The sequence below is a fragment of the Dreissena polymorpha genome, chromosome 6, assembly GCF_020536995.1.
Source record: "Dreissena polymorpha isolate Duluth1 chromosome 6, UMN_Dpol_1.0, whole genome shotgun sequence".
NCBI classification, from domain to species: Eukaryota; Metazoa; Mollusca; class Bivalvia; order Myida; family Dreissenidae; genus Dreissena; species Dreissena polymorpha.
Window position 1 is genome coordinate 76,288,131 of NC_068360.1, and position 19,898 is coordinate 76,308,028.

The 19,898-nt window shown below is 37.0% G+C and overlaps 1 protein-coding gene and 2 long non-coding RNA genes across 6 annotated transcripts in view; all 3 read left to right on the forward strand.

Moving 5' to 3' along the window:
• The window catches only part of LOC127833606 (TSC22 domain family protein 3-like), a 124,696-nt gene that overhangs the window by 71,736 nt on the left and 33,062 nt on the right, over window positions 1–19,898 (forward strand). The window lies entirely within an intron of this gene.
• On the forward strand, window positions 356–985 carry LOC127833621 (uncharacterized). The gene is made up of 2 exons (XR_008027505.1): window positions 356–536; window positions 699–985. It is a non-coding gene; the product is annotated as an uncharacterized LOC127833621 (long non-coding RNA).
• LOC127833624 (uncharacterized) lies at window positions 14,234–16,611 on the forward strand. Its single transcript, XR_008027508.1, has 3 exons — window positions 14,234–14,507; window positions 14,667–14,705; window positions 15,597–16,611. It is a non-coding gene; the product is annotated as an uncharacterized LOC127833624 (long non-coding RNA).

Below are 19,898 nucleotides of genomic sequence, written 5' to 3' on the forward strand. Positions count from 1 at the left end.
AAATGTCCATGCTGGAAAGAAGCAATAAGGACAATCTAAAATGTTGCATTATTACTTTTTATTGTTCCCAAAGTGGGCGTTTTAAGGATTCCATTTCAAACAACTTCTGTAAATGATGGTCCTGTTATTGATCAAACGCTTTTCATGTTGAGGAAACTGTTTGGTAATCAATTTTGTGTAAATATTGAAGTCTCCACTTTTCAAGAATGACAAATTAACAGGGGTTTTTAACTTTTGTCTCATTAAAATTCAAAGATAAGTTTATTGGGAATAATTAACATAAATACAATAACAATGAAGTTTTCAATGTGTCATTGGTAATAAAGTATCTCCACATGTATGTTATAATTTGTTGTTTTTAACCAGGTTTTCCGAAGGAAAAAACTGGTTATTAGATTGGCGAATGCGGGCGGGCTGGCTGGCTGGCGGGCTGGCTGGCTGGCGGGCTGGCGGAATAAGCTTGTCCGGGCCATAACTATGTCGTTCATTGTCAGATTTTAAAATCATTTGGCACATTTGTTCACCATCATTGGACGGTGTGTCGCGCGAAATAATTACGTCGATATCTCCAAGGTCAAGGTCACACTTTGAGTTCAAAGGTCAAAAATGGCCATAAATGAGCTTGTCCGAGCCATAACTATGTCGTTCATCGTCAGATTTTAAAATCATTTGGCACATTTGTTCACCATCATTGGAAGGTGTGTCGCGCGAAATAATTACGTCGATATCTCCAAGGTCAAGGTCACACTTTGAGTTCAAAGGTCAAAAATGGCCATAAATGAGCTTGTCCTGGCCATAACTATGTCATTCATTGTGAGATTTTAAAATCATTTGGCACATTTGTTCACCATCATGGGACGGTGTGTCCCACGAAAGAATCACGTCAATATCTCCAATGTCAAGGTCGCCACGACTAAAAATAGATTTAAAAAAAAAAAAAAAATTACAAAGGGGGTTAATTTTTTTTGGTCATTTCAAAAGTTCAGTTTGAGTTTTCTCCCTTTATCAGATTTTTTTTTCACAATGAAAACCTGGTTTTGTGACAATTTTGTCCCTTGTTTGTTGATGATTTTTATAACGAGTGTTTAAGCACGTAACTTCAAATCATCCAAATAAAAAGAGGCTATAGGTTTCTTTCCCACAAAATAATCTCAGACAACAATCTTAATGTGTTTCTTTGATCCACAGGTTAACTAGTTTTATTTATAAAACTCTTATTGAATTGTAGCCAAATTGAGCGTGTTTTAAGTCCCCGAATTCTGATGGAAAGTTCATCACTATGATCATCATTCAGACATCTTGGAATCATAATTATTACAGAATAAATAACAATGTTTGCTGACAACAAAAGTACCTTTGCTCGTCTTTTTGGTGCGCCATTTTTTATACTTTTTTCTGCCAATTATTCATGTTTCAAGACATAATATTGTCTCTGTTTTTTTTTTCTTTTAGACACCAAGTTTGACACTGTGCCATCAGCTTTGTTGTTACTGCTGTATGCATAATTAATTGTTGCCACGCCTGTTTTCTGCATCTGTTGTTTTGATGTTGTTGTTGCTATTTCTGTACCGATTCAACTAGTTTCATCTCATGCGTTACATTAATGTGCAATCCTCTTTTGGGGGCAGTTATAAATCTCTTGTCATGCTTTGGTTTTCTCAGGTTATTATTTCCAAGTTAAATATGCTAAATGTTTTATAACATTTGTTTGGCATCTGAGAAAATTTGTCAGTTCTTTACCGCCCTAAGTCTAAGGCGTAAATTAGTGATATAACTGAGTTTTGGTCTGAGCTGTTGCATTTTATTTTCAATGCTTTGTGATGCAAAGCCTTCATCATAAAGTTGTTGTTGACTGAGTCAAATGACACTAATAAATCATGTTTTAATATGGCATTAAAATTTAACGACACATGCACAAAATCAGATGCTGCCGTTTTCAATATTTCAATGACCTGGATTTGGTCATATTAGATAAAGCTATTTATTCTTGTTTGTTTCTAATTGCAGCTAAAAGGAACTGTTGCTAAACGTTTGATGTAGACAAAAAACAGTTGTAAAATATTGACTAGGTATTATATTTTAAAGGCTTTTAAATTTGAAAATATCTTTTGTTTCAATCGTATGATCATTATTATTCATACTTGCTGATTCATAAGCATGATCTAATTGGACCAAGTTTTGTGCTGTTATCTAGCAACAAAATCTTTAAAACTGTTACAACATTTTTTTAAATTAATAATAACAGACATTAACCAATACCCATAAACATGATATCCCTATAATATAGCCAACATTATTATGACACGTTGCATGTTTGCATTTGATTTAAATGAAAACCAGCTGATGTGATCAGGTGTGGACCAGAATGCTGGGCAGTTTGTTGTTATAAAAATGCAATGTAATGTTCATTATTGCCTTCACCAATAAAGACTATACGACATTAAACTATGACATAAAATTAATGAAAATTCTGAATATTTGATATTGCAGAATAATCTAATGCCATCATGTATCAATGCAGAACATGCCAGTCAATAATGCAGAACATACCAGTCAATATTAATTTGTAGTCCAATTGTTTGTTTGTTCTGGGTGTCGATAAACAGAAGTTAATAGTTTCCTGTTGAAAAATAATAGAACCATATGCAGTTATCTTCCAGCTTTGTACAGAGGACACTATTTTTTTTGACTAAAACATCTCAGAATGATTGAGCCTTGTTCTGCAAAACTGGGCTTAATGCAAACAGCACGGGCTAATTAGGGATGACCCTTTCGGCTTTTATGGTATTTCTGGTTAAAAGGAAGTTTCTTCTAAGTGACAATTCAGTTTAGATAAAGTGTCAGTCAAGACAAGCATGTGGGGACTGCATGATTTAATCTGGGACATCAATTTACGTATACGCATTAAGCCCTGGGTTGCACAACCATACAAGAAACCAATTATGTAATTATACTTTTGCTCTATTGGTAAATGAACATTGGTAACAGGTGGTATAACTATTTTTAGCTCTTGTTAACAGGAAAAGCATGCATTTCAATAGACACCTGCACTGGGTTACACTCAACTAGATCAGATAAGTGCATTGAGTTTTTGTTCTGCTTTTCATGCCTGGTTGCGTTACTTACTGGGTTATGTTCTGTAGAAAGTTCTAATTGTGCAATGTTGGGTTGCATGTGATGTAAGCTTCTTTTCTTAGTGCAATTCAGATTGTATTGATTGAGAATAATGGTTGATACTTGTGTATGTGAAACTGTTAAGAAAGCTACAAGGTAGTTGTAAGTATTTAATGTGAACATTTTTATAATGCAAGCAGGGAAATTCTTTCTCGATTTTGGAAAAGGGCCCGGCCTTCCATTTTGGTGATAAAATAGTCTTAACACAATTTGGAAAAATTGTGTTCCCAAGTTTTTAGCTGACCTGAGCACAACATGCTCATGGTGAGCTTTTGTGATTGCCTTTTATCCGTCGTGCGTTGTGCGGCATCAACATTTGCTTTGTTAACTCTCTAGAGGCCACATTTATCGTCCAATCTTGATGAAATTTGGTCAGAAGATTGGTCTCAATGGTATCTTGGATGAGTTTGAAAATGGTAACGTTTGCTTGAAAAACATGGCTGCCAAGGGGCGGGGCATTTTTCCTTATATGGCTATATATGGCTATAGTAAAATCTTGTTAACACTCTAGAGGCCACATTTATTGTCTGATCTTCATGAAACTTGGTAAGAAGATTCATCCCAATAATATCTTGGACGAGTTCAAAAATGATGCTGGTTGGTTGAAAAACATGGCCACCAGGGTGCGGGGCATTTTTCCTTTTATGGCTATTGTAAAACCTTGTTAACACTCTAGAGGCCACGTTTATTTTCCGATCTTCATGAAACTTGCTCAGAAGATTTGTCCCAATGATTATCTTGGATGAGTTCAGAAATGGTAACCTTTGCTTGAAAAACATGGCTGCCAAGGGGCAGGGCATTTTTCCTTATATGGCTATATATGGCTATAGTAAACTCTTGTTAACACTCTAGAGGCCACATTTATTGTTCTATCTTCATGAAACTTGGTCAGAAGATTCATTTTAGTGAATTAAATTGAAGTTTAAGATAAAGAAATTGTAAAATGGAACATAAAATACCAAGAAACTGTAAATGTAGCAAACTAAAAATCTCATAACCACATGTTTCCAGACACAAATACACTGAGTTGATATCTTTGTCTCATTATGTTGTTACGATTGCTTCTTTTTTTTTGCACTTATGACGAGACATTTGCAGAACACAATGCTTTCCTATGTGCCAAGAAAAACCACTAAACAAAAAAAAACAGAGGAAACAGATGTGACAGTAAAAAATGTACCGACTGTTGTAAGGTACAGTTCCTTTTATGTAGGCACAACTAGATATGTTAACTATGTTAACGCCTGTCAAATATTCCTGGGAAAGTTGGCAACCACTTTGACACTGAGTACTGCCCCACCCTACAGGAGAAGCTTCTGTAATAGTGTGTGTCTTTGTCATTGAAACAGTTTTGCCTGATTATATGTGAAGATTTATCACCTACAATAATTATTATTTGGGCTGCGCTCTGTGAAAAGGGGGTTTAATGCATGTGTGTAAAGTGTCATCCCAGATAAGCCTGTACAGTCTGCACAGGCTAATCAGGAACAACACCTTCCACTTTTATGGGTTTTTTCGTAAAAAGAAATTCTTAGAAAAAATTCAACTAAGGCGGAAAGTGGAGTTCGCACCGGCTAATCTGGGACAACACTTTAATCACGTGCATTAAACCCCCTTCTAACAGAGCACAGTCCATCTAGTAAAGATGAATAATCTGAACATTTTCAAAATCTTCATTAAGATCATGTCATAGATGTGGCATACAGAGTGGTAACAAGGCATTTTAAAGATTTGACATAGTAACCTAGATTCGAACTAATGGCCTACAATTTATCAAAATATTCACAATTTTCATTAATTTTATGTCATAGTTTAATATCGTATAGTCTTTATTGGTGAAGGCAATAATGAATATTACATTGCATTTTTATAACAACAAACTGCCCAGCATTCTGTCCACACCTGATCACATCAGCTGGTTTTCAAATGCCAACATGCATTGAGTCATAATAATGTTGGCTATATTATAGGGATATCATGTTTATGGGTATTGATTAATGCCTGTTATTATTAATTTAAAAAATGTTGTAATGGTTTTAAAGATTTTACTGCTAGATAACAGCACAAGACTTGGTCCAATTAAGTCATGCTTATGAATCAGCAAGTATGAATAATAATGATCATACGATTGAAACAAAAGATATTTTCAAATATGAAAGCCTTTTAAATATAATACCTAGTCACGATCATGATTTTAGTCGTCTTTTGTGATTCAAAAGTAGGTCATGTTCTGTAAGTTGTATTGTATAATGATCAAGCACTTTTGGTGATCATTCTTCATGATTTCCTACTGGACGATCAATTTACACAAATACAGAACATTTAGTTTCCTGGTTTTGACAGCCATAAATCAATTTTAAAGATTTTGATTTTCAAATCACGGAAAATTTGTGTTTTGTATCCTCTATTTTGCTTTCTTTTGTTAAGTTTCAGTATTATTGGTTTAATTTGTTAGGTTTATGAATAGTTTTTTTTTCAATTTTCTCATGTAACACAAATACACCAGAAGCAAATAATTAGGTACTGACATAATTGCAAATGTGATCTTGTAATATATTCAAGCATTTTTGACTTTTTGATATTGATGGTTTATTATGCCCCCCCAAATTTTTTTTTGGGGGGAGCATATAGTCGCCACTTCGTCTGTCCGTCCATCCGTCCGTGCACAATTTTTGTCCGGGCTATTTCTCAGCAACTAATGACCGAAATTCAATGAAACTTTATGGGAAGCTTCACTACCAAGAGGAGATGTGCATATTATCAGCGGGTTCTGGTCGGATGATTTTTCACAGAGTTATGGCCCTTTGAAATTGTCCATTAACTGTACATATAGTGCATTGTCCGGGCTATTTCTCAGCAACTGATGACCGGAATTCAATGAAACTTTATGGGAAGCTTCACTACCAAGTGGGTTCTGGTTAGATGATTTATTGAGAGAGTTATGGCCCTTTGAAATTTTTTAGTTGCTAAACCATCCATCGTATTATTTTGTCCAAAGTTATGCCCCTCAAGACGTTTCCTTTTATCTGAATATATAGTGCAATATTGTGACAAAAAAAACTTTGGGAAGCATCACCCGTCCCCGACGGTTTCTTGTTTAGATATTATTGACACAGGAGCGTAAGTTTAAACTTCTTTATCAGTGTATATAATTATCTTCCTTTATGTAAAAAAGGATTTCTTTTGTTTTTAGTTGTACTGTGCAATAAAATTGAAAGTACTGAGAATTAACCAAGTCCCATATTCTGTTTAAATAACTATTGTTAAGAATCGTATGACAGTTATGGTAAGGTCTATTATTATGTGTGGTACATATCTATTTGTGGTGTGACAAACTTATACAAATAGTTTATTTTAAAGGTTGAATGTTACTTGAACAAATAAACTTCAGCTGTGTGAAGGGAACATCTGAAGAAAGTTAAAAATATCATAAAATAGCTGAAATGTCAATATCACGACTTCTTTGTTTACAAAGCGTGTTACAGTTATAGGACATGTGCCAGTGTACTTCACTAAACCCTGACCTGGCAACCAAAACAAACTTTATCATAACATTATGAAGTGACAGATTGTGGAGGGGGTGGGGGGGGGGGGGTAAAATTAAGAACTTCTTATTACTTAGGTACACATTACATAAAGTAAATCTTAAATAAACCTGGATGGCATTTTTAAAAAATTGTTCACCTTTGGTTTCCGACATTACTGCCAAGGGGTGATTTGGAAGGTGAAAATGTAAGTTAAAATCATAACCTGTACTGCATGAGTTTACATTTTACATAACAGATGAATCACTTGTTACAAAACATGGCTGCATAGGAATAGGTTGTATCTTGTAAACTAATTGAGTTTCGCTCTGGGAAAACAGGATTTAATGCATGTTCGTAAAATGTCGTCCTAGATTATCCTGTTAACCCTTTCAGTGCGGGAACCCAATTTTGAAGGCCTTTGCAAACAGTTTGGATCCAGATGAGACGCCACATAACGTGGCGTCTCATCTGGATCCAAACTGTTTGCTATTCTGATAGTATTCTTTGGAAAAAAATTGGAAGAAAATGCTAATTTTAGAAATTCAGCAGACGACAAATTTCCCAGCATGCAAAGGGTTAATGCATGTGCACAATTAAGTGTCGTCTCAGATTAGCCTGTGCAGATTGCAGAGGCTGATCTGGGACAACAGTTTCAGCTCAAACTGGATTGTAGCTAAGTGCAAGAGCACAAGTTTTAACCATAAAATTCAAAAAAACGAAAGTGTAGTCCCTGTTAAACCTGGCACGATGCTATGTACAGAGCAAGGCATAATAATGCTGGGGGCATGCACACAGTTCTCCAGGTGGTGACATAACTAGTGCATGTCAACTTGTGCATTAACAATCGGCCTTTACATTGCTCTAGATGCAGCTGGGTTTAATGTATGTGTTCATTAGCGCATGAAGTTGAATAGTTACGCAATAAAGAAATAGTTGTTTTCTATTATTTATAAGTAGCATTATTTTGTTGTTATGAAATGGTTGGCTTTGCTTGAATATGGAACTGAAAAGATCATTAGTGCATATAGTTGAGGAGAAAAAAAGTAACAGTTGTTTGACTTATTTTTCAGGGGCAATATATTTTTGTTATGAAAAGGTTTGCTGTGCTTGTTGAGCGTATTTCACTGTGAACTGATATAACCCTTTCAGTGCTGGATTACCGAATTTTGAAGGCCTTTGCAAACAGTTTGAATCCAGATTAGACCCCACAGATTAGACGCCAAACTGTTTGATATTCTGATAGTATTCTTTGAAAAAAATCGCAGAAAATGCTAATTTTAAAAATTCAGCAGACAACATTTTAGCAGACGACACATTTCCCAGCATGCAAAGGTTTAATGAGCATTGCTGTGTGAAAGGCATCAAGGCATGTGATTTCCCCTCTCCCACTCAGATGCAAAGTGAAATGGCTAGGTGCAAACAGCATAAAACCAGAACAGCCTGCGAGTTACTCGCAGTCTGTTCAGGTTTTATACTGTTTGCTGCTCATCAGTATATAAGGGTTGGAGATGAAGCCTTAAAAACTTGAATCTGGTAAGAAAGGTTTTTATTAATTAAATGTAACTTTCTAAGGGACTACAAATTAGTCAAAATACGTATCTAAGGGGTGAAGGGTTAAAGTGTTGTCCCAGATTTCGCTGTGCACAGGCTAATTAGGGATGACACTTTTCCCTTTCATTGTACTTTTTTTTTAAGGAAGCCCTTTCTTCGTGGCAAAATTCCACTTCAGGCAGTAACTGTTGTTCCTAGATTAGAAAAGTGGACTGCAAAGGCAAATCTAGGATGACACTTTACTCACACATGTGTTAAACTTTGTTTTCCCAAGAGAGAGGCACATGTATGCAACGTGATTGGGACCGTGATTGTGACCGATAGCAGGCCTGCGTTACAATTGGACTCACAACTAGGCTAGCGATTTGCAAAATGATAATATAGCAATGCCATACATTTGAAGATACATTGAGTAGCAACTGTGTCACATTTGTTTGCGCTGATCAGGGCTGCACTCTTCCTCAAATACCAGTTAGGTGTACTAGTGTCCCAGGTACAGGACATAGGTGTCATGAGTGTGGCACTATACACTGCGCCATATACTATAGTGTAGTCATGAGTGTGGCACTATACACTGCGCCATATACTATAGTGTAGTCATGAGTGTGGCACTATACACTGCACCATATACTATAGTGTAGTCATGAGTGTGGCACTATACACTGCGCCATATACTATAGTGTAGTCATGAGTGTGGCACTGTACACTGCTCCATATACTATAGTGTAGTCATGAGTGTGGCACTATACACTGCGCCATATACTATAGTGTAGTCATGAGTGTGGCACTATACACTGCGCCATATACTATAGTGTAGTCATGAGTGTGGCACTATACACTGCGCCATATACTATAGTGTAGTCATGAGTGTGGCACTATACACTGCACCATATACTATAGTGTAGTCATGAGTGTGGCACTATACACTGCTCCATATACTATAGTGTAGTCATGAGTGTGGCACTATACACTGCTCCATATACTATAGTGTAGTCATGAGTGTGGCACTGTACACTGCACCATATACTATAGTGTAGTCATGAGTGTGGCACTATACACTGCGCCATATACTATAGTGTAGTCATGAGTGTGGCACTGTACACTGCACCATATACTATAGTGTAGTCATGAGTGTGGCACTATACACTGCTCCATATACTATAGTGTAGTCATGAGTGTGGCACTGTACACTGCACCATATACTATAGTGTAGTCATGAGTGTGGCACTATACACTGCTCCATATACTATAGTGTAGTCATGAGTGTGGCACTGTACACTGCACCATATACTATAGTGTAGTCATGAGTGTGGCACTGTACACTGCACCATATACTATAGTGTAGTCATGAGTGTGGCACTATACACTGCGCCATATACTATAGTGTAGTCATGAGTGTGGCACTATACACTGCGCCATATACTATAGTGTAGTCATGAGTGTGGCACTGTACACTGCGCCATATACTATAGTGTAGTCATGAGTGTGGCACTATACACTGCTCCATATACTATAGTGTAGTCATGAGTGTGGCACTGTACACTGCACCATATACTATAGTGTAGTCATGAGTGTGGCACTATACACTGCTCCATATACTATAGTGTAGTCATGAGTGTGGCACTGTACACTGCGCCATATACTATAGTGTAGTCATGAGTGTGGCACTATACACTGCGCCATATACTATAGTGTAGTCATGAGTGTGGCACTGTACACTGCACCATATACTATAGTGTAGTCATGAGTGTGGCACTATACACTGCGCCATATACTATAGTGTAGTCATGAGTGTGGCACTGTACACTGCGCCATATACTATAGTGTAGTCATGAGTGTGGCACTGTACACTGCTCCATATACTATAGTGTAGTCATGAGTGTGGCACTGTACACTGCGCCATATACTATAGTGTAGTCATGAGTGTGGCACTGTACACTGCTCCATATACTATAGTGTAGTCATGAGTGTGGCACTGTACACTGCTCCATATACTATAGTGTAGTCATGAGTGTGGCACTATACACTGCACCATATACTATAGTGTAGTCATGAGTGTGGCACTGTACACTGCTCCATATACTATAGTGTAGTCATGAGTGTGGCACTGTACACTGCGCCATATACTATAGTGTAGTCATGAGTGTGGCACTATACACTGCTCCATATACTATAGTGTAGTCATGAGTGTGGCACTATACACTGCACCATATACTATAGTGTAGTCATGAGTGTGGCACTGTACACTGCACCATATACTATAGTGTAGTCATGAGTGTGGCACTGTACACTGTACCATATACTATAGTGTAGTCATGAGTGTGGCACTGTACACTGCTCCATATACTATAGTGTAGTCATGAGTGTGGCACTATACACTGCACCATATACTATAGTGTAGTCATGAGTGTGGCACTGTACACTGCACCATATACTATAGTGTAGTCATGAGTGTGGCACTGTACACTGCTCCATATACTATAGTGTAGTCATGAGTGTGGCACTGTACACTGCACCATATACTATAGTGTAGTCATGAGTGTGGCACTGTACACTGCACCATATACTATAGTGTAGTCATGAGTGTGGCACTATACACTGCACCATATACTATAGTGTAGTCATGAGTGTGGCACTATACACTGCACCATATACTATAGTGTAGTCATGAGTGTGGCACTATACACTGCACCATATACTATAGTGTAGTCATGAGTGTGGCACTGTACACTGCACCATATACTATAGTGTAGTCATGAGTGTGGCACTGTACACTGCTCCATATACTATAGTGTAGTCATGAGTGTGGCACTGTACACTGCACCATATACTATAGTGTAGTCATGAGTGTGGCACTATACACTGCTCCATATACTATAGTGTAGTCATGAGTGTGGCACTGTACACTGCTCCATATACTATAGTGTAGTCATGAGTGTGGCACTGTACACTGCTCCATATACTATAGTGTAGTCATGAGTGTGGCACTGTACACTGCACCATATACTATAGTGTAGTCATGAGTGTGGCACTGTACACTGCACCATATACTATAGTGTAGTCATGAGTGTGGCACTATACACTGCACCATATACTATAGTGTAGTCATGAGTGTGGCACTGTACACTGTACCATATACTATAGTGTAGTCATGAGTGTGGCACTGTACACTGCACCATATACTATAGTGTAGTCATGAGTGTGGCACTGTACACTGTACCATATACTATAGTGTAGTCATGAGTGTGGCACTGTACACTGCACCATATACTATAGTGTAGTCATGAGTGTGGCACTGTACACTGCACCATATACTATAGTGTAGTCATGAGTGTGGCACTGTACACTGCACCATATACTATAGTGTAGTCATGAGTGTGGCACTGTACACTGCTCCATATACTATAGTGTAGTCATGAGTGTGGCACTGTACACTGCTCCATATACTATAGTGTAGTCATGAGTGTGGCACTATACACTGCACCATATACTATAGTGTAGTCATGAGTGTGGCACTGTACACTGCACCATATACTATAGTGTAGTCATGAGTGTGGCACTGTACACTGCTCCATATACTATAGTGTAGTCATGAGTGTGGCACTGTACACTGCACCATATACTATAGTGTAGTCATGAGTGTGGCACTGTACACTGCACCATATACTATAGTGTAGTCATGAGTGTGGCACTATACACTGCACCATATACTATAGTGTAGTCATGAGTGTGGCACTATACACTGCACCATATACTATAGTGTAGTCATGAGTGTGGCACTATACACTGCACCATATACTATAGTGTAGTCATGAGTGTGGCACTGTACACTGCACCATATACTATAGTGTAGTCATGAGTGTGGCACTGTACACTGCTCCATATACTATAGTGTAGTCATGAGTGTGGCACTGTACACTGCACCATATACTATAGTGTAGTCATGAGTGTGGCACTATACACTGCTCCATATACTATAGTGTAGTCATGAGTGTGGCACTGTACACTGCTCCATATACTATAGTGTAGTCATGAGTGTGGCACTGTACACTGCTCCATATACTATAGTGTAGTCATGAGTGTGGCACTGTACACTGCACCATATACTATAGTGTAGTCATGAGTGTGGCACTGTACACTGCACCATATACTATAGTGTAGTCATGAGTGTGGCACTATACACTGCACCATATACTATAGTGTAGTCATGAGTGTGGCACTGTACACTGTACCATATACTATAGTGTAGTCATGAGTGTGGCACTGTACACTGCACCATATACTATAGTGTAGTCATGAGTGTGGCACTGTACACTGTACCATATACTATAGTGTAGTCATGAGTGTGGCACTGTACACTGCACCATATACTATAGTGTAGTCATGAGTGTGGCACTGTACACTGCACCATATACTATAGTGTAGTCATGAGTGTGGCACTGTACACTGCACCATATACTATAGTGTAGTCATGAGTGTGGCACTGTACACTGCTCCATATACTATAGTGTAGTCATGAGTGTGGCACTATACACTGCACCATATACTATAGTGTAGTCATGAGTGTGGCACTATACACTGCACCATATACTATAGTGTAGTCATGAGTGTGGCACTATACACTGCACCATATACTATAGTGTAGTCATGAGTGTGGCACTGTACACTGCACCATATACTATAGTGTAGTCATGAGTGTGGCACTGTACACTGCTCCATATACTATAGTGTAGTCATGAGTGTGGCACTGTACACTGCACCATATACTATAGTGTAGTCATGAGTGTGGCACTATACACTGCTCCATATACTATAGTGTAGTCATGAGTGTGGCACTGTACACTGCTCCATATACTATAGTGTAGTCATGAGTGTGGCACTGTACACTGCTCCATATACTATAGTGTAGTCATGAGTGTGGCACTGTACACTGCACCATATACTATAGTGTAGTCATGAGTGTGGCACTGTACACTGCACCATATACTATAGTGTAGTCATGAGTGTGGCACTATACACTGCACCATATACTATAGTGTAGTCATGAGTGTGGCACTGTACACTGTACCATATACTATAGTGTAGTCATGAGTGTGGCACTGTACACTGCACCATATACTATAGTGTAGTCATGAGTGTGGCACTGTACACTGCACCATATACTATAGTGTAGTCATGAGTGTGGCACTGTACACTGCACCATATACTATAGTGTAGTCATGAGTGTGGCACTGTACACTGCACCATATACTATAGTGTAGTCATGAGTGTGGCACTGTACACTGCACCATATACTATAGTGTAGTCATGAGTGTGGCACTGTACACTGCTCCATATACTATAGTGTAGTCATGAGTGTGGCACTGTACACTGCTCCATATACTATAGTGTAGTCATGAGTGTGGCACTATACACTGCACCATATACTATAGTGTAGTCATGAGTGTGGCACTGTACACTGCTCCATATACTATAGTGTAGTCATGAGTGTGGCACTGTACACTGCTCCATATACTATAGTGTAGTCATGAGTGTGGCACTGTACACTGCTCCATATACTATAGTGTAGTCATGAGTGTGGCACTATACACTGCACCATATACTATAGTGTAGTCATGAGTGTGGCACTGTACACTGCACCATATACTATAGTGTAGTCATGAGTGTGGCACTGTACACTGCACCATATACTATAGTGTAGTCATGAGTGTGGCACTGTACACTGCACCATATACTATAGTGTAGTCATGAGTGTGGCACTGTACACTGCACCATATACTATAGTGTAGTCATGAGTGTGGCACTGTACACTGCACCATATACTATAGTGTAGTCATGCTATCACATCACAAGTGGATATTTGCTGGCTTAATATTGTTAAACTATACACACTGAACTCTGCAACAGCAAGTTCAAGGACCTATTTCACTTGTGCTACTCCAGTTGTTGTATATGGCAAACATTTTTGTCCCTGATTCAGTCCTACTCAGTTACTCCCAGGACGGCTAGATTTTAGCCTCGGCTTATCAGCAGAACTAATTAGTGTTAACTGTTCTGTGGTCATAAAGCACACTCCCCTGTCAGGCTGACAACAGCCTGCTTGGCGATAATAAATGAACCCAGGTGTTATATCTGGCCAAATCTGAATATGCTGCAACATGTTTCAGAGAGTTATCGACCAGTGTAATTATCAGTTGTGCCAAATATTCATAGCCAATACAACATTTATTTTGATATTTTATATTTATAAAACAGGTAAGCTTGAAATTTGTTAGTAAAATAATTTTATGTTCACCTTTGTTAGATTTTACATTTGACATGTAACAAGCACCGCACATGTAATATGAAATGATTGAAATTAAAACTTAAAGAAGTTATTATGATTTTAAAAGATAGTTTTCTTTACTTTTTCAGATTGAGAACCAAAATGACTTTTCATATTCCATCACTGAGGTAACTTAGAATAGTTTTTGACGAAACTGATTCAGAATATATTATCTTTGATGAGTTCAAAGCATTTCTAAAAAACAATAAGTGTGGAGATGAACCAGCAATTAAAAGTGGCAACATTTTCAGTTGGTTAAAAGGAACAGATCACAGTGTAAAAAGTGTTGAAGGAAAACCTTTATTTAAACTGGAGAGCATATAGTGCGATACTGTATGTCATATCGCGACACACATGAAGTGTGTAGACAGGTTACGAAGAAATTAAGGGGATATTAGTTAAAGAGTCAGAGGAAACCCCCATTACATCTACAAAAGAGATATACAAACATTTAGTTAATGCTGATTTTCTATCTAAAGTTCTTTTGTCGGAACTTAAAATTGAGGAATGTGGCATTACAACATTAAATTCATTTTGCAAAAATGAGTTTACTGAAGAAAGCTGGAGGAAAATATGTTTCTTTGAAATGCATTTATGAGAGAAGGAGATACCGTCATATATGCCTACAATAGCAAAAATGTTGCTTTCAAATTTTGAAGCCTTATGCTGCATAATAACATTTTACTTTAATTCTGAAATACATAATGTTTTATTTTGATTGTGTAGGAAGTTGTAAGGGTTCGAACACATGATATCGATAAGTTTATACATAATGTTAGTTATCGTTAGTATTAATCATTATTAAAATCTAAATGATCAGGTACCGTATAACGGCGAAACCTTTCGACTGACTTTATGTATCTAGCCTACATAGTGTTGGAATTTATGTCTTGAATCTGAATAGATGTACAATTTGTGTAAGTGGTTACATATTAAAAAATAAGTGTACACAAATACAAGCATGCTGTTATTTTACAGAGAAGAATTTCAAACAATAAAGTATTGTTCTTGTTTTTCAGAAAGAAACATGATGTTTAATGAACCAGTGCACAGATGGATAATATGTTTGAAGTAGATCAATGCAAAATTCATGTTGATAAGACTTTAAGTTGGGACATTTTGGTATTTAATATTTATCAACCACAGGATACTACATCTAATTAATTCATTTAATTATATAATTTAAGTTCAACACTCCACTAGCAAATATCATGCTGGATACTCATGCTGATAGTCCTGTAAAGTTGTTTATTAAAAAAATTGTTTTTTTAACTTACTGATTAGTAACATGGTTACCCGTTATGTATATTATGTGAACATTTATTATGTGAATTACAAAGGTGAATTTGGTATTTGGTGTATAAATTAATGTTTTTTTTCCATGAAATGTCCTTGCAAGAAAAGTTTGGGTTACAATCATGACAGTACTAAATATAAATGTATACAGCAACTTATCATTCTATTATTATAAATTGACAAGAATTCTATAGAGTTTATGTGGCATACTATTAATGCTATTTCAACTTGTTTATATGAACATTAATAGATGTACATTGAAAAAATAAGGAATATTCAATTGCTTACTTCTGAATAATTTGATAATTATGTGTAATAAAAAATATCTGCATTATAATTTTATATAACATAATTATAATTATGCTCTGAGATCATTACATACTATTCGCATATTCATATACTTTACATAACATAGTTTAATTAACATGTTGTAAATTCAATAATAAACTATGTACAAGTTTTGATCTGTTTTTTATTTTATTTTAATCCATCATTCAAATACAAGCACGATGCTCTTTATTAAAATGTGCTTTAGTTATTTAATATTAATTAACTCTTTGATACCTATTAAAATGCATGCTCCTGTATTTTTCTACAATCAAATTATTCATTTAGTGTGTGAGCAATGTTTAAAACCCTCTGAAGTCTCAGCATTCTACACCAGTATCTTGTAATTAGATATGGCCAATAAATCCCCTCTTGTTATCACTTTCAACAGTGATCAGCGCTTCACACCACTTTGATAATGACCCCTACACAGTTAAATAGATTAGCCCTGATCTTATTGAATCTATGGAGAAAGGAGTAACCGAGTAGGACTGGATTAGCCTTTGCTGATTGTACACGCTTATCTTTAATGTACACAATTGTACGTGCATGCATTAAGCCCCATTTTCTCAGAATGCTGCACATATGCATCATATGTTTATAGATTCCAATGGGGCGTTAACAGGAACACCACTTAAATCTCATGTGAGTCACATGGGATACATTTGGGAGGTTCTCTTTTGATGTGTTTTCCAAATCAAGTGGGCTAAATAAGAAAGCAATTAGTTGAAGGATCATCCACTTGATGTTTGGTAAACATAACAGGAGGTGTCTCTGTAAAGAACTTCTGAGTCATTCTCCCCCCACTTTAGCAAGTTTTCAACCTAATTGGGCATATATTTATATGTATTGTAATGCATCGACAATATTACCATAGATTAAGTTGTCTTTTCAAGTGTGAAGCAATTTAATTAAGTTGAAGCATGTGCAGCACTGAACTGTGATGATAATCAATTTCAATAAAATTTTGATGGTCTTCTAGGAATTTGTTAATTGATGGATTTTTCCATGAAACTGACTGAAGTTGCATTGGATGTAGACAAGTTTTGCCTGTGTTTCATGTGTTTTCCTCTGTCATGCATATTGATTTTCTGTGCTCTACTGTACTTCATGCTCTACTTAACTGAGTGAGCATAAAGCTCTGGTTATTATAATCAAAGAAGTATTTTGCTACCTGATTTTTCCAGATTTAATTGACATTTTCAAATCTGATTAGGAAATTATTGATCAGGAAATGCAGAAGTGTGCCTTTATGTCCCTCACGTGTGTGTTTTCACAGAAGTGTTATTCACTATTAATGTAAAAAAATAATGTGGTACATGTAATATTATGCAGGCAATTTTATTGGTCCAAAATTTATATGATTTTATGATTGACATAACAGGACATAAAGTTTGTAGCTTTTATTAAAATATGAACATCATAACAGTTAAATATTCCATAATAATGATAGTGGTGATTAATGTATACTATATAGCGCAGAATGAATCATTGATATATTTCTCCTCTTCATTGCATCCATAAATTAACTACCATTAACCCATTGATGCCTAGCGTCTAGAAAAAATGCCTTGGCAAACAGCGTAAACCCAGATGAGATGCTGCATGATGCGGCGTCTCATCTGGGTCTGCGCTGTTTGCTTAAAGGAATTTCTCTAAGAAATATTCTAAGTATAGAAATAAAATTTACTAGACATCCCTTATTTTGGAAATAAATTGATCCAATTCTGAAGGACGGGAGAGTCCACTGGGTTAATTTTGAGTCACGCAAAAAATGTTCTTGTGCAAAATGTGGCCCAGCGCAGGAGCTACACTGTGCTTTAAAGTCAGTAAAGGGTTCTTGGTCTCTTGAGTGGACTGCATTGCTGCTGCCCAGACAGTGCGTATGCGCAGGCTGGCCTGGAGCTAAGGTGCCCGCACATGGCTTAGGGCCCATTTCTGCATGACACAGGTCATTAAGAGCATCATGATAATGTTGCAAACTTCTTTGACCTTTCTTGAATGATTTGTTTTACTGAGTCCCGTTCTGAGAAAACTGGGCATAATGCATGTGCGTAAAGTGTCGTCCCAGATTAGCCTGTGCAGTCTGCACAGGCTTATCAGGGATGACACTTTCCGCTCTTTTGACATTTTTCATTTAAATGAAGTCTCTTCTTAGCAAAAATCCAATATAGGCAGAAAGTGTCGTCCCTGATTAGCCTGTGCGGACTGCACAGTCTAATCTGGGACGACACTTTATGCACATGCATTATGCCCAGTTTTCTCAGAACACGACTCAACTGCGCAAGTTGAATTGTCAGCTGTTTGTGTACATGGTCTCATTTGCTGATGAATTCGGTACAGTAGAGACATGAAAAGCAACGTTGTAAATAATTAAAAATTATTGCTAGGTGAGTGAAATCCTGAAATATCTGATCTTGAGAAAAGAAATTACCATGAGAGGGGATGCCACATTTGTTAGGAAGTTTCTACTCTGGGAAATACTCAATAGCCTAACCCTTTGCATGCTGGGAAATTTGTCGTCTGCTAAAATGTCGTCTGCTGAATTTTTTTAAATTAGCATTTTTTGCGATTTTTTTTCAAAGAATATTATCAGAATAGCAAACAGTTTGGATCCTGATGAGAGGCCACGTAATCTGTGGTGTCTCATCTTGATCTAAACTGTTTGCAAAGGCCTTCAAAATTCGGTTCCCGCAGTGAAAGGGCTAGAGATGGTCATTATTTTCCATATCAATAAGTAATTTCTTGCTCTACTGCGTACAATTTATGAAAAAATGTAATTCTTGTGTTGTAATAATTGGACATTACAAGATTGACCCGAACACCAGTTTAACAGAGGGTATTTTTGTGTTCTTCAATGGTTTGTCCATCATCCAGAGCAACCTGTAATATTTATGAAGGGCAATTATAGATATGAGTAATATACAAAGTTTTACTTCAGTCCTACAGGTTTTGGTGGGTCAGACATTTTTGAAAGGGGAAAGGGCTTTAGGAGTTCACAACAATATTAGTATAATGACCTTGCTGATGGCAAGTTTTAACATTAAACTTCCCTCAGCCAAATCTTTTGTTCAGTTTTCTATGCTATTCTTTGATAGTGAATGTCAGAGCTCTGAGCATGATATTAACCCTTTGCATGCTGGGAAATTTGTCGTCTGCTAAAATGTGGTCTGCTGAATTTCTAAAATAAGCATTCTCTTTGATTTTGTTCAAAGAATACTATCAGAATAGCAAACAGTTTGGATCCTGATGAGACGCCACGTTCTGTGGCGTCTCATCTGGATCCAAACTGTTTGCAAAGGCCTTCAAAATTTGGTTCCCGCACTGAGAGAGTTAACCCTTTCCCACTCAGAGGCAAAAAAAAAATGGCTATGTGCAAACAGCATAAAACCAGGTTAAACACTTCCTTTGAGTCCTCTGAACCAAAAATAATATTTTGTTTAGTTGTCTACCTTTTTCTTCCCCTGCGAAATGTTGTTCTGCAGTTTACGAATTTTTCGTGAACAGTTCATGAACTGTTCGTGAACTGAGTTCATGAACTGTTCACGAATAGTTCTTGAACAGAAAATGAGCCATGTCTGTGAAAATTTCTAGAAATTTTAGTTCATGAACTGTTCATGAACACTAATGGCATGAAGTGTTCATGAAATATTCTTGAAACCTAATTGCATGAAGTGTTCATGAACTATTCTTGAACC